Here is a 17799-nt window from a genome sequence, read left to right as displayed (position 1 = left end):
GAGCAGCCCATTAAACCAGGCGCTCCGTTATTACAGCAAGCACCTGCTCGCTTCAACCTCTTTGTTCTGTTTTCAAAGTCACTGTGGGAGTGGATTTGCTCTGATTCATGGAAGCAGACTGCAGCTCGCAGACAGGTGTTGTACAGGTAGCGAGAGCTGGGGGTGGGGCAAGGTATAGGAGATAGAAACAGGAGCCAGCACTGGGGCCGTACAGTACCAGACGGGAGAGAATTGTTCCCTTTACCCGCTGTGTACTGTACATGTACAGGAGACACTGGGACATACACGGGGTGTACAGTACCAGACGGGAGAGAATTGTTCCCTTTACCCGCTGTGTACTGTACATGTACAGGAGACACTGGGACACACACGGGCTGTACAGTACCAGACGGGAGAGAATTGTTCCCTTTACCCGCTGTGTACTGTACATGTACAGGAGACACTGGGACATACACGGGGTGTACAGTCCCAGACGGGAGAGAATTGTTCCCTTTACCCGCTGTGTACTGTACATGTACAGGAGACACTGGGACATACACGGGGTGTACAGTACCAGACGGGAGTGAATTGTTCCCTTTACCCGCTGTGTACTGTACATGTACAGGAGACACTGGGACATACACGGGCTGTACAGTACCAGACGGGAGAGAATTGTTCCCTTTACCCGCTGTGTACTGTACATGTACAGGAGACACTGGGACATACACGGGGTGTACAGTACCAGACGGGAGAGAATTGTTCCCTTTACCCGCTGTGTACTGTACATGTACAGGAGACACTGGGACATACACGAGCCGTACAGTACCAGACGGGAGAGAATTGTTCCCTTTACCCGCTGTGTACTGTACATGTACAGGAGACACTGGGACATGCACGGGGTGTACAGTACCAGACGGGAGAGAATTGTTCCCTTTACCCGCTGTGTACTGTACATGTACAGGAGACACTGGGACATACACGGGGTGTACAGTACCAGACGGGAGTGAATTGTTCCCTTTACCCGCTGTGTACTGTACATGTACAGGAGACACTGAGACACACACATGCCGTACAGTACCAGATGCCAGTGATCCGTTATTTATATATTTACCAAGTTGTGGTTTATTTGTAGTGACTTCAATCCTGATTAATGAGCTATATTTCAAAGGGTTCAGTCTTGCTCTGTGATCTCGGATTGGCTGGTAGAGAAGCACAGCTGTAATCAGAAGCACAGCTGTAATGCGAACTTGGTGTTGAGGCTCTCAAACACATTACTGGCCTGAGATATCACCGTTAAAGAATCAGCTCCCCCGCCCCGTGCAGAGTTCATGGCTGATTGTCCCACCATGGACCCCTTCCCTCAAATCCAGTCATAAATGGCTTTATCTCGAGGGCTGGAATACAAAGTTATGTTACACAAAAAGTTAGTCTGCAGGTCCAGCAAGTGATCAGGAAGGCAAATGGAATGTTGGCCTTTATTGCCGGGGGGATAGAGTATAAAAGCAGAGAAGTCCTGCTACAACTGTACAGGGTATTGGTGAGGCCACACCTGGAGTACTGCGTACAGTTTTGGTCTCCGTATTTAAGGAAGGATATACTTGTATTGGAGGCTGTTCAGAGAAGGTTCACTCGGTTGATTCTGGAGATGAGGGGGTTGACTTATGAAGATAGGTTGGGTAGTTTGGGCCTCATTGGAGTTCAGAATAATGAGAGGTGATCTTATTGAAACTTATAAGATAATAAGGGGGCTTGACAAGGTGGATGCAGAGAGGATGTTTCCCCCTTGTGGGGGAATCTAGAACTAGGGGGCTTAGTGTCAGAATAAGGGGCCGCCCATTTAAAACTGAGATGAGGAGGAATTTCTTCTCTCAGAGGGTTGTAAATCTGTGGAATTCTCTGCCCCAGAGAGCTGTGGAGGCTGGGTCATTGAATATATTTAAGGTGGAGATAGACAGATTTTTGAGCGATAAGGGAGTAAAGGGTTATGGGGAACGGGCAGGGAAGTGGAGCTGAGTCCATGATCGGATCAGCCATGATCTTATTGAATGGCGGAGCAGGCTCGAGGGACCAAATGGCCGACTCCTGCTCCTATTTCTTATGTTCTTATGTTCCAGTTTATACAGAGCCCTGGTCAGAGCCCGCCTGCAGTAACTGTGTTCGGCCCTGGGCCCCGCCCCTCAGGGAGGGTATATCGGCCTCGGAGAGGGAGCTGCACAGATTCAACAGAATGGTACCGGGGATAAAAGGGTTAAATTACGAGGACAGGTTGCACAGACTGGGCTTGTGTTCCCTCGAGTGTAGAAGGTTAAGGGGCGATCTCATCGAGGTGTTTAAGATGATTAGAGGATTCGATGCTGATTTTTTTCTCTTGACAGGAATAAGGGACTTCCGTTACTTGGAGAGACTGGAGAAGCTGGGGTTGTTCTCCTTGGAGCAGAGAAGGTTAAGGGGAGATTTGATCGAGGTGTTCAGGATTATGAAGGGTTTTGATGGAGTAAATCGGGAGAAACTGTTCCCCGGGGCAGGCGGGTCAGTAACCAGAGGGACACAGATTGACAATAATTGGCAAAAGAGCCAGAGGAGGAGATGAGGAGAATGTGTTTACGCAGCGAGTTGTTGTGATCGGGAACGCGCTGCCTGAAAGGGAGCAGATTCAATAGTAACTTTCAAACCGGGAACTGGATAAATACTTGAAAGGGGGAAATGTGCCGGGCTGTGGGGACAGAGCGGGGAGTGGGACTGATGGGATCGCTCTGTCACAGAGCCGGCACAGGCTCGATGGGCCCAATGGCCTCCTCCTGTGTTGTGTGAGACTCTGATTCTGGCCTCTGCCACCTCAGCTGTTGAGGACATTTTTAAATCAAATTGTTAAAAAGACTTTACCTGCAGCAAGTTCCATTTGAACTGTCAGTCTGTTGATAAATGCAGAGACCAGCTGAGGCTTGTGACTCACGTTTAACGCTGACGCGACCTTTATCAACCTGTTTCGGAAGAGGTGGGGAGGGGATGATGTGCTCCCGGAGACCTTGGGTTGTTGCCAATAAAAACAGAGAATGCTGCAAATCTCAGCGGGTCAGGCAGCATCTGTGGAGAGAGAAACAGAGTTAACGTTTCAGGTCTGTGACCTTCGTCAGAACTGGCGAAAGTTTGAAATGTAACAGATTGGAGGTGGAGGGGCACTGAAAGGGGGAGGGAGGAAAGGACAAAAGGGAAGGTCTGTGATAGGGTGGAAGGCAGGAGAGATTAGAGAGACAAAAGGGATGATGGGCCAAATTGAGATGATAACGGCACAAGTTTGGAAACAAAAGATGAGTCTAGATAGGATGTAAATGACGGAATTATCACCGGCTGCCCTGGGAAAGAGGAACACGGGGTGGGGGGGTTTGTAAAAAACAGGAGGAAAGAGAAAAAAATACGGGCAGAGGTTCTGGTCTGAAATTGTTGAACTCGATGTTGAGTTCGGAAGACTGTAAATTGCCTAAACGAAAGCTGAGGTGCTCCTTGAGCTTGCGTTGAGCTTCATTGGAACAGTGCAGGAGGCAGAGGCCAGAGAGGTCAGAGTGGGAATGGAGGGGGAATTAAAGTGACAGGTGACCGGAAGCTCGAGGTCACGCTTACGGACTGAACGGAGGTGCATCGCAAAGCGGTCACCCAATCTACACTCTGTCTCCCCAATGTAGAGGAGACCACATCGTGAGCAGCCAATACGGTATACTACATTGCAAGATGTTATCGGCATTTGAATTGTAATCACCATTTCTTCTTTCCACAGTGGAACCCGTAGACATCCTGAAGGTTTTGGAACTTCACACTTTACCTGAAGGAATACAGAGAACAACAGGATTCTGCTCCAGCAGGAAAAACACCCGGACAGCAGATGTTGCCTTTAGAGTCACAAAGTCAGCCCAGCTCAGTGCCCCAACCAAACAACTGTACCCAGGTAAGACCCGTGTATCCCTCACCTGTACCCAGGTAAGACCTGTGTATCCCTCACCTGTACCCAGGTAAGATCCATGTATCCCTCACCTGTACCCAGGTAAGACCCTATCCCTCACCTGTACCCAGGTAAGACCCTATCCCTCACCTGTACCCAGGTAAGACCCATGTATCCCTCACCTGTACCCAGGTAAGACCCATGTATCCCTCACCTGTACCCAGATAAGACCTGTCCCATGTATCCCTCACCTGTACCCAGGTAAGACCCATGTATCCCTCACCTGTACCCAGGTAAGACCCGTGTATCCCTCACCTGTATCCATGTAAGACCTGTGTATCCCTCACCTGTACCCAGGTAAGACCCGTCCCATGTATCCCTCACCTGTACCCAGGTAAGACCCATGTATCCCTCACCTGTACCCAGGTAAGACCTGTGTATCCCTCACCTGTACCCAGGTAAGACCCGTGTATCTCTCACCTGTACCCAGGTAAGACCCGTCCCATGTATCCCTCACCTGTACCCAGGTAAGACCCATGTATCCCTCACCTGTATCCATGTAAGACCTGTGTATCCCTCACCTGTACCCAGGTAAGACCCGTGTATCTCTCACCTGTACCCAGGTAAGACCCGTGTATCCCTCACCTGTACTCAGGTAAGACCCGTGTATCCCTCACCTGTACCCAGCTAAGACCCATGTATCCCTCACCTGTACCCAGGTAAGACCCGTGTATCTCTCACCTGTACCCAGGTAAGACCCGTCCCATGTATCCCTCACCTGTACCCAGGTAAGACCCGTGTATCCCTCACCTGTACCCAGGTAAGACCCGTGTATTCCTCACCTGTACCCACGTAAGACCTGTGTATCCCTCACCTGTACCCAGGTAAGACCCATGTATCCCTCACCTGTACCCAGCTAAGACCCGTGTATCCCTCACCTGTACCCAGGTAAGACCCGTGTATTCCTCACCTGTACCCACGTAAGACCTGTGTATCCCTCACCTGTACCCAGGTAAGACCCATGTATCCCTCACCTGTACCCAGGTAAGACCCGTGTATCCCTCACCTGTACCCAGGTAAGACCCGTGTATCCCTCACCTGTACCCAGCTAAGACCCGTGTATCTCTCACCTGTACCCAGGTAAGACCCGTCCCATGTATCCCTCACCTGTACCCAGGTAAGACCCGTGTATCCCTCACCTGTACCCAGGTAAGACCCGTGTATCCCTCACCTGTACTCAGGTAAGACCCGTGTATCCCTCACCTGTACTCAGGTAAGACCCGTGTATCCCTCACCTGTACCCAGCTAAGACCCATGTATCCCTCACCTGTACCCAGGTAAGACCCGTGTATCTCTCACCTGTACCCAGGTAAGACCCGTCCCATGTATCCCTCACCTGTACCCAGGTAAGACCCGTGTATCCCTCACCTGTACCCAGGTAAGACCCGTGTATTCCTCACCTGTACCCACGTAAGACCTGTGTATCCCTCACCTGTACCCAGGTAAGACCCATGTATCCCTCACCTGTACCCAGGTAAATCCCGTGTATCTCTCACCTGTACCCGGGTAAGAACTGTCCCATGTATCCCTCACCTGTACACAGGTAAGACCTGTCCCCTGTATCCCTCACCTGTACCTGGGTACGACCTGTGTATTTCTCACCTGTACCTGGGTAAGACCTGTCCCCTGTATCTCTCACTTGTACCTGGGTAAGACCCGTCCTGGGTATCTCTCACCTGTACCTGGGTAAGACCTGTCCCCTGTATCTCTCACCTGTACCTGGGTAAGACCTGTCCCCTGTATATCTCACCTGTACCTGGGTAAGACCTGTCCCCTGTATCTCTCACCTGTACCTGGGTACGACCTGTGTATTTCTCACCTGTACCTGGGTAAGACCTGTCCCCTGTATCCCTCACCTGTACCTGGGTACGACCTGTGTATTTCTCACCTGTACCTGGGTAAGACCAGTCCCCTGTATCTCTCACCTGTACCCAGGTTAATTAGAAATCTTACAGTAAAGGATCCTCTGGGGAAGAGTGATCATTTTGTGATAGAATTTCATATTACGTTGGAGAGTGATGTGCTTAAGTCTGAAATTAGGCTCTTAAATTTAAATAAAGCCAATTACGGAAGTATAAGACTGAGTTGGCTGAGTTAGATTGGGGAATTAGCTTAAAAGATATGATGGTAGATAAGTAATGGTGAATATTTAAAGAAATAATTCACAATTCTCAACGAACATAAATTCCCTTAAGCAATAAAAACTCCACAGGAAAAATGGTACAGCCACGGCTTACTAGAGAAGTTAAAGATAGCATTAGATTTAAAGAAGATGCTTACAATGTTGGTAAAAAGAGCAGTAAGTCTGAGAATTGGGAGGGTTTTACAAATCAGCAAAGAATGACCAACACACTGGTAAAGAAGGAGAAAATAGAATAGGAGAGAAAACTGGCAAGAAATATGAAAACAGATTGTAAGAGCATCACAAATATGTAAAAAGAAAGAGATTTGGGAAAGTATACATGGGCCCCTTAGAGGCAGAGACAGGAGAATCTATAATGGGGAATAAGGAAATAGTAGGGATGTTGGACACTGTAGAAGACACAAAGAACATACCGGCAATATAGGGGAATATATGGGGAATGAAAAGTTTAATGAGAGTGAGGAACTAAAAAGTAATTAATGTTGGTAAAGAAACAGTACTGAAGAAATTAAGGGGACTAAAAGCCGACAAATCTCCTGGACCTGAGGCCTACATCCGAATGTTCGATAGTGGGTGCATTGAATTCCCGAGATTCTAGAACAGTCCCAGCGGATTGGATGGTAGAAAATGTAACCCCGCTATTCAAGACAGGAGGGAGAGAGCAAACAGGGAACTACAGGCCAGTTAGCCTAACATCAGTTGTCGGGGAAATATGAGAATCTGTTGTTAGGGACATGTTAACATGGTAATTAGAGAATCATGATATGATTGGACAGAGTCAACATGGATTTATAAAAGGGATATTACAGATTTGACAAATCTGTTAACAATTTTTTGAGAATGTAACTAGCAGGGTAGATAAGGGGGAACCAGTGAATGTAGTATATTTGGAATTTCAGAAGGCATTCGATAAAGTGCCACACAAGAGGTTGTTGCACACGATTAGGGCTCATAGGATTGGGTTAGGGTTAGGGTAATACACTAGCATGGATTGAGGATTGGTTAAAGGACAGAAAACAGAGAGTAGGAATAAACGGGTCATTTTTGGGTTGGCGGGCTGTAACTAGTGGGGTACCGCAAGGATCGGTGCTGGGGCCCAGCTATTCACAATCTCTATCAATGATTTGGATGAGGGGACCGAGTGTAATATATCCAAGTTTGCTGATGATTCAAAGCTCGGTGGGAATGTAAGTTGTGAGGAGGATGCAAAGAGGCTTCAAGGGGATAGAGGCAGGCTGAGTGAGTGGGCAAACACATGGCAAATGGAATATAATGTGTAGAAATGTGAAGTTATCCACTTTGGTGGGAAACATAGAAAAGCAGAGTATTGTTTAAATGGTGAGAGATTGGGAAATGTTGGTGTTCAGAGGGACCTGGATGTCCCTGTACACCAATCACTGAAAGTTAACCTGCAGGGACAGCAAGTGATTAAAGCAAATGGTATGTTGGTCTTTATTACAAGGAGGTTGGAGTACAAGAGTAAGGAAGTCTTTCTACATTTATATCGGGCTTTGGTGAGACTGCAGCTGGAGTGTACAGTCTTGGTTTCCCTACCGAAGGATATACTAACCTTAGAGTGGGTGCAACAAATGTTCACTGGATTGATTCCTGGGAGGAGAGGGCTGTCCTCTCAGGAGAGATTGAGTAAATTGGGACTATAATCTCTGGCGTTTGGAAGAATGAGAGATGATCTCATTGAAATGTATAAAATTGTTAGAGAGCTAGGGACACAGTCTCAGGATAAGGGCTCGGCCATTGAGGACTGAGCTGAGGAGAAATCTCTTCACTCGGAGGGGGGTGAATCTCTGGAATTCTCGGCTGTGGAGGCTCAGTCTTTGAGTATATTTCAAGGCTGAGATCGATAGATTTTTGGATATTAAGGAAATCAAGGAATATGGGGTCTTTCCTGGGTGCATAGGAACATAAGATTTAGGAGCAGGAGTGGCCATTCGGCCCCTCGGGCCTGCTCCACCAGTGCAGGAAAGTGGAGTTGAAGTAGAAGATCAGCCATGAACTTATTGAATGGTGGAGCAGGCTCAAGGGGCCGAATGGCTTGCTCCTGCTCCTAATTCTTATGTTCCTATACACCCAGGTAAGACCAGTCATGTTAATCTTCCCCCCGGGCTTTCCACCTTGTGGAGATTGGCCCATTTACCCCATCATCGTCAGACCTTGCTGCAGCTTCCAGTTATTGGCTGCTGTGACTCTGGATCCCCCTCTCCCTCCCCTCTCTCCCCCTCTCCTCCACTCTCCCCCTCTCTGCCCCTCACCTCTACTCTCCCCCTCTCTCTCCCCCTCTCTCTCCCCCTCTCTCTCCCCCTCTCTCTCCCCCTCTCTCTCCCCCTCTCTCTCCCCCTCTCTCTCCCCCTCTCTCTCCACCCCCCACTCTAACCCCCCACTCTCTCCCGCTCTCGCTTTCCCCGTCTCATTGATTGGTGGAACAGGCTCGAGGGGCTGAATGGCCTCCTCCTGTTCCTGTGTAACAGGCTCGAGGGGCTGAATGGCCTCCTGTTCCTGTGTTGGTCTGAATTCCAAGTCCACCTGCCCTGGGATCTGTGTATATGTTTGTGTATGAGAGACAAGGAATATTTAGAAACAAAATAAAAGCTTGGAAGGGCTTGGAGATGGAAGTCACAGGTCATGCACAGGTCAAAGTGAGAGCGAGCCTTAAACAACCAGCCCCTCAGAACTGTGTTCCTCATCAAAATCCGCGGGAACAGACACGATCCAGGCTCGCAGATCAAGGCCGTCGGTTGGTCAGTGACTCCCTGTTGCCGTGGTGATGTGTATGAAGGTGGGATTTCGGAGTGTTGGATGGCGGGAGGTGGGGGTATTCCCGACCAGGGATTGAGCTCCCACGATGAGCACAGACCTCCTTGTCCAGCCATTAGCTGTTCATAAGACAAAAACAATGGTCTAGACTGTGGTTAACCAGGGGGTGTCGGAAAAGCCAACAATGGAAAGAGTTGTGAAACACCGTCAGCAACTAGACACTGACCAACAGGACAGGAATGTGAGAGTACAGCCTGTGCGCTCACTCCTAGTCCCTCAGTGAGCCAGGTCCAGGCACTGCGTGGGACACTGGCCCCCAGCATTTCCCCATAAAGGCAAGTTCCTCGTCCCTTTCAGACCATCCAAGGGAGGTGCTGCCCTTCCCGACCTCCCTCCTCACACTGACCATCTGAAATTGATGATCCCTCATCATGGACTCGCCAACCAGAGGGAATCGTCAGTCCCCATTCACCCGATCACAGCCCTTCACATAATGTTCATAGGAAAGAAAGACTTGCATTTATATAGCACCTTTTACGACCAACGGAAGTCTCAAAGCGCTGTACAGCCAATAAAGTTCTTTTGGAGTGTAATGTAGGAAACGCAGCAGTCAATTTGCACACAGCAAGCTCCCACACACAGCAATGTGATAATGACCAGATAATCTGTTGTTGTTATATTGATTGAGGGATAAATATTGGCCCCAGGACACTGGGGAGAACTTCCCTACTCTCCTTCGATATAGTGCCACGGGATCTTTTACATAAACCTGAGAGAGCACACGGGGCCTCGGTTTAACGTCTCGTCCGAAAAACGGCCTCTCCAACAATGCAGTACTCCCTCAGTACTGCCCCTCCGACAGTGCGGCGCTCCCTCAGTACTGCCCCTCCGACAGTGCGGCGCTCCCTCAGTACTGCCCCTCCGACAGTGCGGCACTCCCTCAGTACTGCCCCTCCGACAGTGCGGCGCTCCCTCAGTACTGCCCCTCCGACAGTGCGGCGCTCCCTCAGTACTGCCCCTCCGACAGTGCGGACTCCCTCAGTACTGCCCCTCCGACAGTGCAGCACTCCCTCAGTACTGCCCCTCTGACAGTGCAGTACTCCCTCAGTACTGCCCCTCCGACAGTGCAGTACTCCCTCAGTACTGTCCCTCTGACAGTGCGGACTCCCTCAGTACTGCCCCTCTGACAGTGCAGTACTCCCTCAGTACTGCCCCTTTGACAGTGCAGTACTCCCTCAGTACTGCCCCTCTGACAGTGCGGCACTCCCTCAGTACTGCCTCTCTGACAGTGCGGCACTCCCTCAGCACTGCCCCTCTGACAGTGCGGCACTCCCTCAGCACTGCACTGGAGTGTCAGCCTGGATTTTTTGTGCTCAAGTCCCTGGAGTGGGACTTGAACCCACAACCTTCTGACTCAGAGGCAAGGGTGCTGCCCACTGAGCCACAGCTGACAAAATAACCTCAATTAACCGTCTACTAACTCTCCTCTTAGCCTTCTTTGCTGCAGTGGGAATAGTCTCTGTATCTGAACTCTCCCATCCCTGGAGCATCTGGTGAGTCTACAGTGTCTGCTCTCTGTGGCTGTAATCTCCCTTCAATAATGGGTGCCATATTGCACAGTTTCTCACTGTGGACACACCGAGCATGGCATAATTTGTGGTTCTCTCTTGTACTCTCTGCCCCGACTTGTAAAACCCAGATTGCTGTTGGTCTTTTTCCCTGTGAGTAGAATGGTTCCAGGGATGAGGGAGTTCAGTTATGTCGAGGGACTGGAGAAGCTGGGATTGTTCTCCTTGGAGCAGAGAATGTTAAGGGGAGATTTGATCGAGGTGTTCAGGATCGTGAAGGGTTTTGATGGAGTAAGTCGGGAGAAACTGTTCCCTGGGGCAGGAGGGTCAGTAACCAGAGGATACAGATTGACGATAATTGAGAAAAGAACCAGTGAGGGAGAGGGGGAGAATGTGTTTACGCAGCGAGTTGTTGTGATCGGGAACGCGCTGCCTGACAGGGCGGTGGGAGCAGATTCAATAGTAACTTTCAAACCGGGAATTGGATAAATATTTGAAAGGGAGAAATGTGCCGGGCTGTGGGGAAAGAGCGGGGAGTGGGACTGATTGGATCGCTCTGTCACAGAGCCGGCACAGGCTCGATGGGCCCAATGGCCTCCTCCTGTGATTAAATTCTACAAAGTGCCAGCAGAGAATTCCAGAATGATTGGACAGTGATCTCGGGAGATGTGACGTGTCCAAGTAGCCTGCTTTTGGAATGATGTACAGTGTAAGTATGAGCTGGGGAAGCTTATCAGAGCGGAGGAGAGGAGCGTAAGGACTGATTGTAAAACAGTGCAGCAGCAACTCTGCGTTTCAGTGAGGCCCCGAATGGAGCCATAATCCACAACAGCTGAGCTGGTTTGGAAGAGGCAACTTGCCCGTTGAACACTGGCCAGAGAATGGACTTGTACAATTCACCATCCTGACTCCACAGTCACTGCTCGCAGTGACAGCATTCATCTCACATCCAAGCAGCGTCCCAAGCCAAGCGGCCCGAGCGTTCTGATCCAGGGACATAGGCTACAACAAGACAGACTTACATTTATATAGCGCCTTTCACCACCTCAGGACGTCCCAAAGCGCTTTACAGCCAATGAAGCACTTTTTAAAGTGCAGTCACAGTTGCAATGTAGGAAACGCGGCAGCCAATTTGCGCACAGCAAGCTCCCACAAATAGCAAGGTGGTGATGACCCACATTAACTGCTTTTTACTGATGTTGGTTGAGGAATAAATATTGGCCCCAGGACACCGGGGAGAACTCCCCTGCTCATCTTCGAAATACTGCTCATGAGATATTTTACGCCCACCTGAGAGGGCATATGGGGTCTCAGTTTAACGTCTCGTCCGAAAAGCAGCACCTCCGACAGTGTGGCACTCCCTCAGTACCGCCCCTCCGACAGTGCTGCACTCCCTCAGTACCGCTCCTCTGACAGTGCAGCACTCCCTCAGTACTGCCCCTCCGACAATGCGGCTCTCCCTCAGTACTGCCCCTCCGACAGTGCGGCACTCCCTCAGTACTGCCCCTCCGACAGTGCGGCTCTCCCTCAGTACTGCCCCTGCGACAGTGCGGCTCTCCCTCAGTCTGCCCCTGCGACAGTGCGGCTCTCCCTCAGTCTGCCCCTCCGACAGTGCGGCACTCCCTCAGTACTGCCCCTCCGACAGTGCGGCGCTCCCTCAGTACTGCCCCTCTGACAGTGCATCTCTCCCTCAGTACTGCCCCTCCGACAGTGCGGTGCTCCCTCAGTACTGCCCCTCCGACAGTGCGGCTCTCCCTCAGTACTGCCCCTCCGACAGTGCGGCTCTCCCTCAGTACTGCCCCTCCGACAGTGCGGCTCTCCCTCAGTACTGCCCCTCCGACAGTGCGGCGCTCCCTCAGTACTGCCCCTCCGACAGTGCGGCGCTCCCTCAGTACTGCCCCTCCGACAGTGCGGCTCTCCCTCAGTACTGCCCCTCCGACAGTGCGGCGCTCCCTCAGTTCTGCCCCTCCGACAGTGCGGCTCTCCCTCAGTACTGCCCCTCCGACAGTGCGGCTCTCCCTCAGTACTGCCCCTCCGACAGTACGGCTCTCCCTCAGTACTGCACTGCAGTGTGAGCCTGGATTTTGTGTTCAAGTCCCTGGAGTGGGATGTGAACCCTCGACCTTCTGACTCAGACGAGAGTTCTTCCACTGACCCTTTAATCAGCTGGGGGTGGTCTCCTTTCGGGGAAACCGGCTGCAGCTGCTGGGGTTTATACGAAGCGTTCAGATAATTCACAGCTATGATAGTTCGTGTCCGGAGCCATGGACAGACGGAAAGGGATTTACAAAAGCTTCAGTGAAGAAATCCTTTTGGGCATTCGAGGGGTGGATCGAGGCTCGGAGAGATGACCTGAACATAACCAGCAGCAAAAGGCTCGATATGGAAATGCAATTAGTGAGAGAGAGCGATGGGTTAACATGAAGGCAGAATGTTCTTGGATCTCTCGAATGTTCCAATCCTCCAGTTCAGCCCCTTCTACAGTGAGGCAAATTGTTTGTTTTTGTCAAATGAAAATTAATCGTCTCCAAAATTGAGGCAGTGCAGAGTGGAAAATCTTGGAAGCTGCTCTGGTGGCTCAGGCTCGGACTTGGCAACTGTACGTTAAAACAGAGAGAGAGAGAGAGAGAGAGTGCAAGGCTAGGTCTGGAGCTGGGTCCTTGTGGATGAAATGTATCGTGGAGTGATGAGACATTAATCAATGTTCCATTGCACATGTTTTGGGCAGAAGTGGAATTCAGTCCCAATCAGGCTGCGGAAAGTCAGTGAGGCCGATGGGTGAAACGGTGTCACCGGGAGGAGACAGAGAGAGAGAGAAAGAGTGAGTGAGACACTGAAGGAGGCAGAGAGAGGGCAAGGCCAGAGCTGTGTGGATCTGGGCAGATGCAGTCGGATCTCAGTGTGAGGCGCAATAAACAGGCTGCACATGATATTTATTCGTCAATGGCGGAGAGAGAGCTCGAAAGGATAAGGTGGGCTCAGCTCCAAGATTCACACATGGGACAGGTTCAGTTTGATGTAATCACTTCTTGCGAATTCTTCCACCATCTGGTTCAGGATTTGTCAGCGGTGCCTCTCCCAGGGCCCCATCTTGGCTTGTTCTTCATTCCATGGACTTCCTCACAGTACAGCAACTGAAGAGAGCTTCTCACCAACCTCACCGCAACTAATGAGTCACATTTAAAAACTGCTAAAGCATCGAGACAGACAGGGAAACCGTGACTACATCCCCATTCACTCCCATTGTACACAATCCCAATGGACCTAACCCCTTCCCATTCACTCCCACTGTACACAATCCCAATGGACCCAACCCCTTCCCATTCACTCCCATTGTACACAATCCCAATGGATCAAAACCCTTCCCATTCACTCCCATTGTACACAATCCCAATGGATCAAACCCCTTCCCATTCACTCCCATTGTACACAATCCCAATGGACCCAACCCCTTCCCATTCACTCCCACCGTACACAATCCCAATGGATCAAACCCCTTCCCATTCACTCCCACTGTACACAACCCCAATGGACCCAACCCCTTCCCATTCACTCCCACTGTACACAATCCCAATGGACCCAACCCCTTCCCATTCACTCCCATTGTACACAATCCCAATGGACCCAACCCCTTCCCATTCACTCTCATTGTACACAATCCCAATGGAACCAACCCCTTCCCATTCACTCCCACTGTACACAATCGCAATGGACCCAACCCCTTCCCATTCACTCCCACTGTACACAATCCCAATGGACCCAACCCCTTCCCATTCACTCCCACTGTACACAATCCCAATGGACCCAAACCCCTTCCCATTCACTCCCATTGTACACAATCCCAATGGACCCAACCCCTTCCCATTCACTCCCACTGTACACAATCCTCATTGTGTGAAAATGACACTGTATGACCATCACTGCTCTCATTGTGTGAACATTTCACTCTATGATCCTCACCGTGGCATGGTCCCGGTCTGCAACACCATCAGCAGGCCGGGACCATTGGTGTTGTGTATCTGTAAAGCATGCACTCCTATGTTCCGCCACTAGGGAGCGCATCCCCTGAGGTCCCAAGGGATCCCAGCATCCCTTGGGAGCACTGTATATAAGCCGGCCCCTAAGGCCTGTTCCTCACTCTGGAGTGTCTTATTAAAGACTGAGGTCACTGTTACTTTAACCTCCCTGTGTGCAGTCTCAGCTGTGTCAGGAACACAATAACTGCAGGGAGCAGCGTGGAGCAGTATACCACTGCAGGGAGCAGCGTGGAGCAGTATACCACTGCAGGGAGCAGCGTGGGGCGGTATACCACTGCAGGGAGCAGCGTGGGGCGGTATACCACTGCAGGGAGCAGCGTGAGGTGGTATACCACTGCAGGGAGCAGCGTGGGGCAGTATACCACTGCAGGGAGCAGCGTGGAGCAGTATACCACTGCAGGGAGCAGCGTGAGGTGGTATACCACTGCAGGGAGCAGCGTGGGGCGGTATACCACTGCAGGGAGCAGCGTGGAGCAGTATACCACTGCAGGGAGCAGCGTGAGGTGATATACCACTGCAGGGAGCAGCGTGGGGCAGTATACCACTGCAGGGAGCAGCGTGAGGTGGTATACCACTGCAGGGAGCAGCATGGGGCGGTATACCACGGCAGGGAACAGCGTGGGGCGGTATACCACTGCAGGAGGGCGAGGGGCGGTATACCACTGCAGGGAGCAGCGTGAGGCGATATACCACGGCAGGGAGCAGCGTGGGGCGGTATACCACTGCAGGGAGCAGCGTGGGGCGGTATACCACGGCAGGGAGCAGCGTGGGGCGGTATACCACTGCAGGAGGGCGAGGGGCGGTATACCACTGCAGGGAGCAGCGTGAGGCGATATACCACGGCAGGGAGCAGCGTGGGGCGGTATACCACTGCAGGGAGCAGCGTGGGGCGGTATACCACTGCAGGGAGCAGCGTGGGGCGGTATACCACGGCAGGGAGCAGCGTGAGGTGGTATACCACTGCAGGGAGCAGCGTGGGTCGATATACCACTGCAGGGAGCAGCGTGGGGCGGTATACCACTGCAGGGAGCAGTGTGGGGCAGTATACCACGGCAGGGAGCAGCGTGGGGCAGTATACCACGGCAGGGAGCAGCGCGTGCTGCTGCAGGAGGGCGACGGCTGATTGCAATGCGGGCAGGCACAGCAGGAGAGGCGAAGGAGCGGCCAGAGTCCATGCAAGGAAGTGACCAGGGCCCAGGAGAGGCGAGGGCCCAGGGGCAGCACGGACCAGCCCACACTGCGATATGTGAGCGCGCTCGGTCTGTGCAGCAGAGCTGGTCTCCGGTTAGTCCTGGTTAACCCTTGTCACTGGACCAAGACCTCGCTCTGTCAAGCCCGTGTGGTGGCTGGTGTGCAATGGCCACCCCATGTTAAAACAATCCACCCACAGGCATCTTCCACCCTTCAGGATGTAGTTCAGGATCAGGAATATTAGGTCCTTCATTGAAACATCTGTGAACTCATCCTTTTTTGGCGTTGAAGCAAGTCATCCTCACTTCGAGGGACTGTCTATGATGATGATGACACAATCCTAATGGATCAAACCCCTTCCCATTCACTCTCATTATATTAATGCCTCTGTATCTAATCCCATGCTGTACCTGCCCTGGGAGTGTTTGATGGGACAGTGTAGAGGGAGCTTTACTCTGTATCTAACCCCCTGTACCTGCCCTGGGAGTGTTTGATGGGACAGTGTAGAGGGAGCTTTACTCTGTATCTAACCCTGTGCTGTACCTGCCCTGGGAATGTTTGATGGGACAGTGTAGAGGGAGCTTTACTCTGGATCTAACCCCTGTACCTGCCCTGGGAGTGTTTGATGGGACAGTGTAGAGGGAGCTTTACTCTGTATCTAACCCCGTGCTGTACCTGCCCTGGGAGTGTTTGATGGGACAGTGTAGAGGGAGCTTTACTCTGTATCTAACCTGTGCTGTACCTGCCCTGGGAGTGTTTGATGGGACAGTGTAGAGGGAGCTTTACTCTGTATCTAACCTGTGCTGTACCTGCCCTGGGAGTGTTTGATGGGACAGTGCAGAGGGAGCTTTACTCTGTATCTAACCCCCTGTACCTGCCCTGGGAGTGTTTGATGGGACAGTGTAGAGGGAGCTTTACTCTGTATCTAACCCGTGCTGTACCTGCCCTGGGAGTGTTTGATGGGACAGGGTAAAGTGGAAAGTCTGAAGGAAAGATGTTTGTATCGAAAGATTTCTTTCTTTTTTTGCAAAATTTTTCTCGCTACAGAAAATTAATCTTTGGGGAAAATCTCGGATGATTGAAATGTGTCAGTGACGGCAAGTTCCCTCCTCCTCGCCCCAGTCCCACTGCACTGCGTTCCTGCCCCCAGCACATTCAGTGGGTCAGAGGTCACATTGCTGACCTTTGCCCTTTGCCGTCTGGAATGAAGACGTGAGCTGGAAAGTGGGAGGGCAAACGTCACTGTGACAGGAGGGACAATTCAGACAATCCTGTGAGTGGGTGATTGTATTGGAGGCGAGAATCCCCTGTGCCCTTTATCAGCAGAGCAGTCCTGGCTTCGAACTATTGTGTGAGAGGGAGCAGTGAGTCATTGAGCACCTGACTACACAAGGTAAGAATACAGAATGGAGTCAAAAATAGAAAGCAATTGAGATGGAGGCAAAGAGAGTGTGAACGAGAGAGAAATGGTGTGAGATAGAGAGTGAGGGTGAGAAATCGAGAGACAGAGAGAGAGGGATACAGAGATTGGGAGAGAGAGCGTGCGAGATAGAGAGAGATGGAGAGAGAGACTGAGAGGGAGAGAGTGAGAGAGGTGGGGAGAGAGATCACAGAATCATAGAAATTTACAGCACAGAAGAAGGCCATTTTGGCCCATCGTGTCCGTGCCGGCCGACAAAGAGCTACCCAGCCTAATCCCACTTTCCAGCTCTCGGTCCGTAGCCCTGTGGGTTACAGCACTTCAGGTACACATCCAAGTACTTTTTAAATGTGGTGAGGGTTTCTGCCTCTACCACCCTTTCAGGCCGTGAGTTCCAGACCCTCACCACCCTCTGGGTGAAAACATTTCCCTCAAATCCCCTCTATCCTCTCCCCAATTACTTTAAATCTATTCCCCCTGTTGACCCCTCTGCCAAGGCAAATAGGTCCTTCCTATCCACACTATCCAGGCCCCTCATCATTTTATACACCTCAATAAGGTCTCCCCTCAGCCTCCTCTGTTCCAAAGAACACAAACCCAGCCTATCCAATCTTTCCTCATTGCTAAAATTCTCCAGTCCAGGCAACATCCTGGTAAATCTCCTCTGCACCCTCTCCAGTGCAATCACATCTTTC

General features: G+C 51.2%; 1 pseudogene; it reads left to right on the top strand.

Moving 5' to 3' along the window:
* Nucleotides 1-17799, top strand: part of LOC139247099 (collagen alpha-1(XI) chain-like) — a 350100-nt pseudogene that overhangs the window by 315183 nt on the left and 17118 nt on the right.

This window comes from Pristiophorus japonicus, unplaced genomic scaffold, assembly GCF_044704955.1.
Source record: "Pristiophorus japonicus isolate sPriJap1 unplaced genomic scaffold, sPriJap1.hap1 HAP1_SCAFFOLD_257, whole genome shotgun sequence".
NCBI classification, from domain to species: domain Eukaryota; kingdom Metazoa; phylum Chordata; class Chondrichthyes; family Pristiophoridae; genus Pristiophorus; species Pristiophorus japonicus.
The sequence above is the reverse complement of the archived record's forward strand: the minus strand, read 5'-3'. Positions and strand labels throughout refer to the sequence as shown.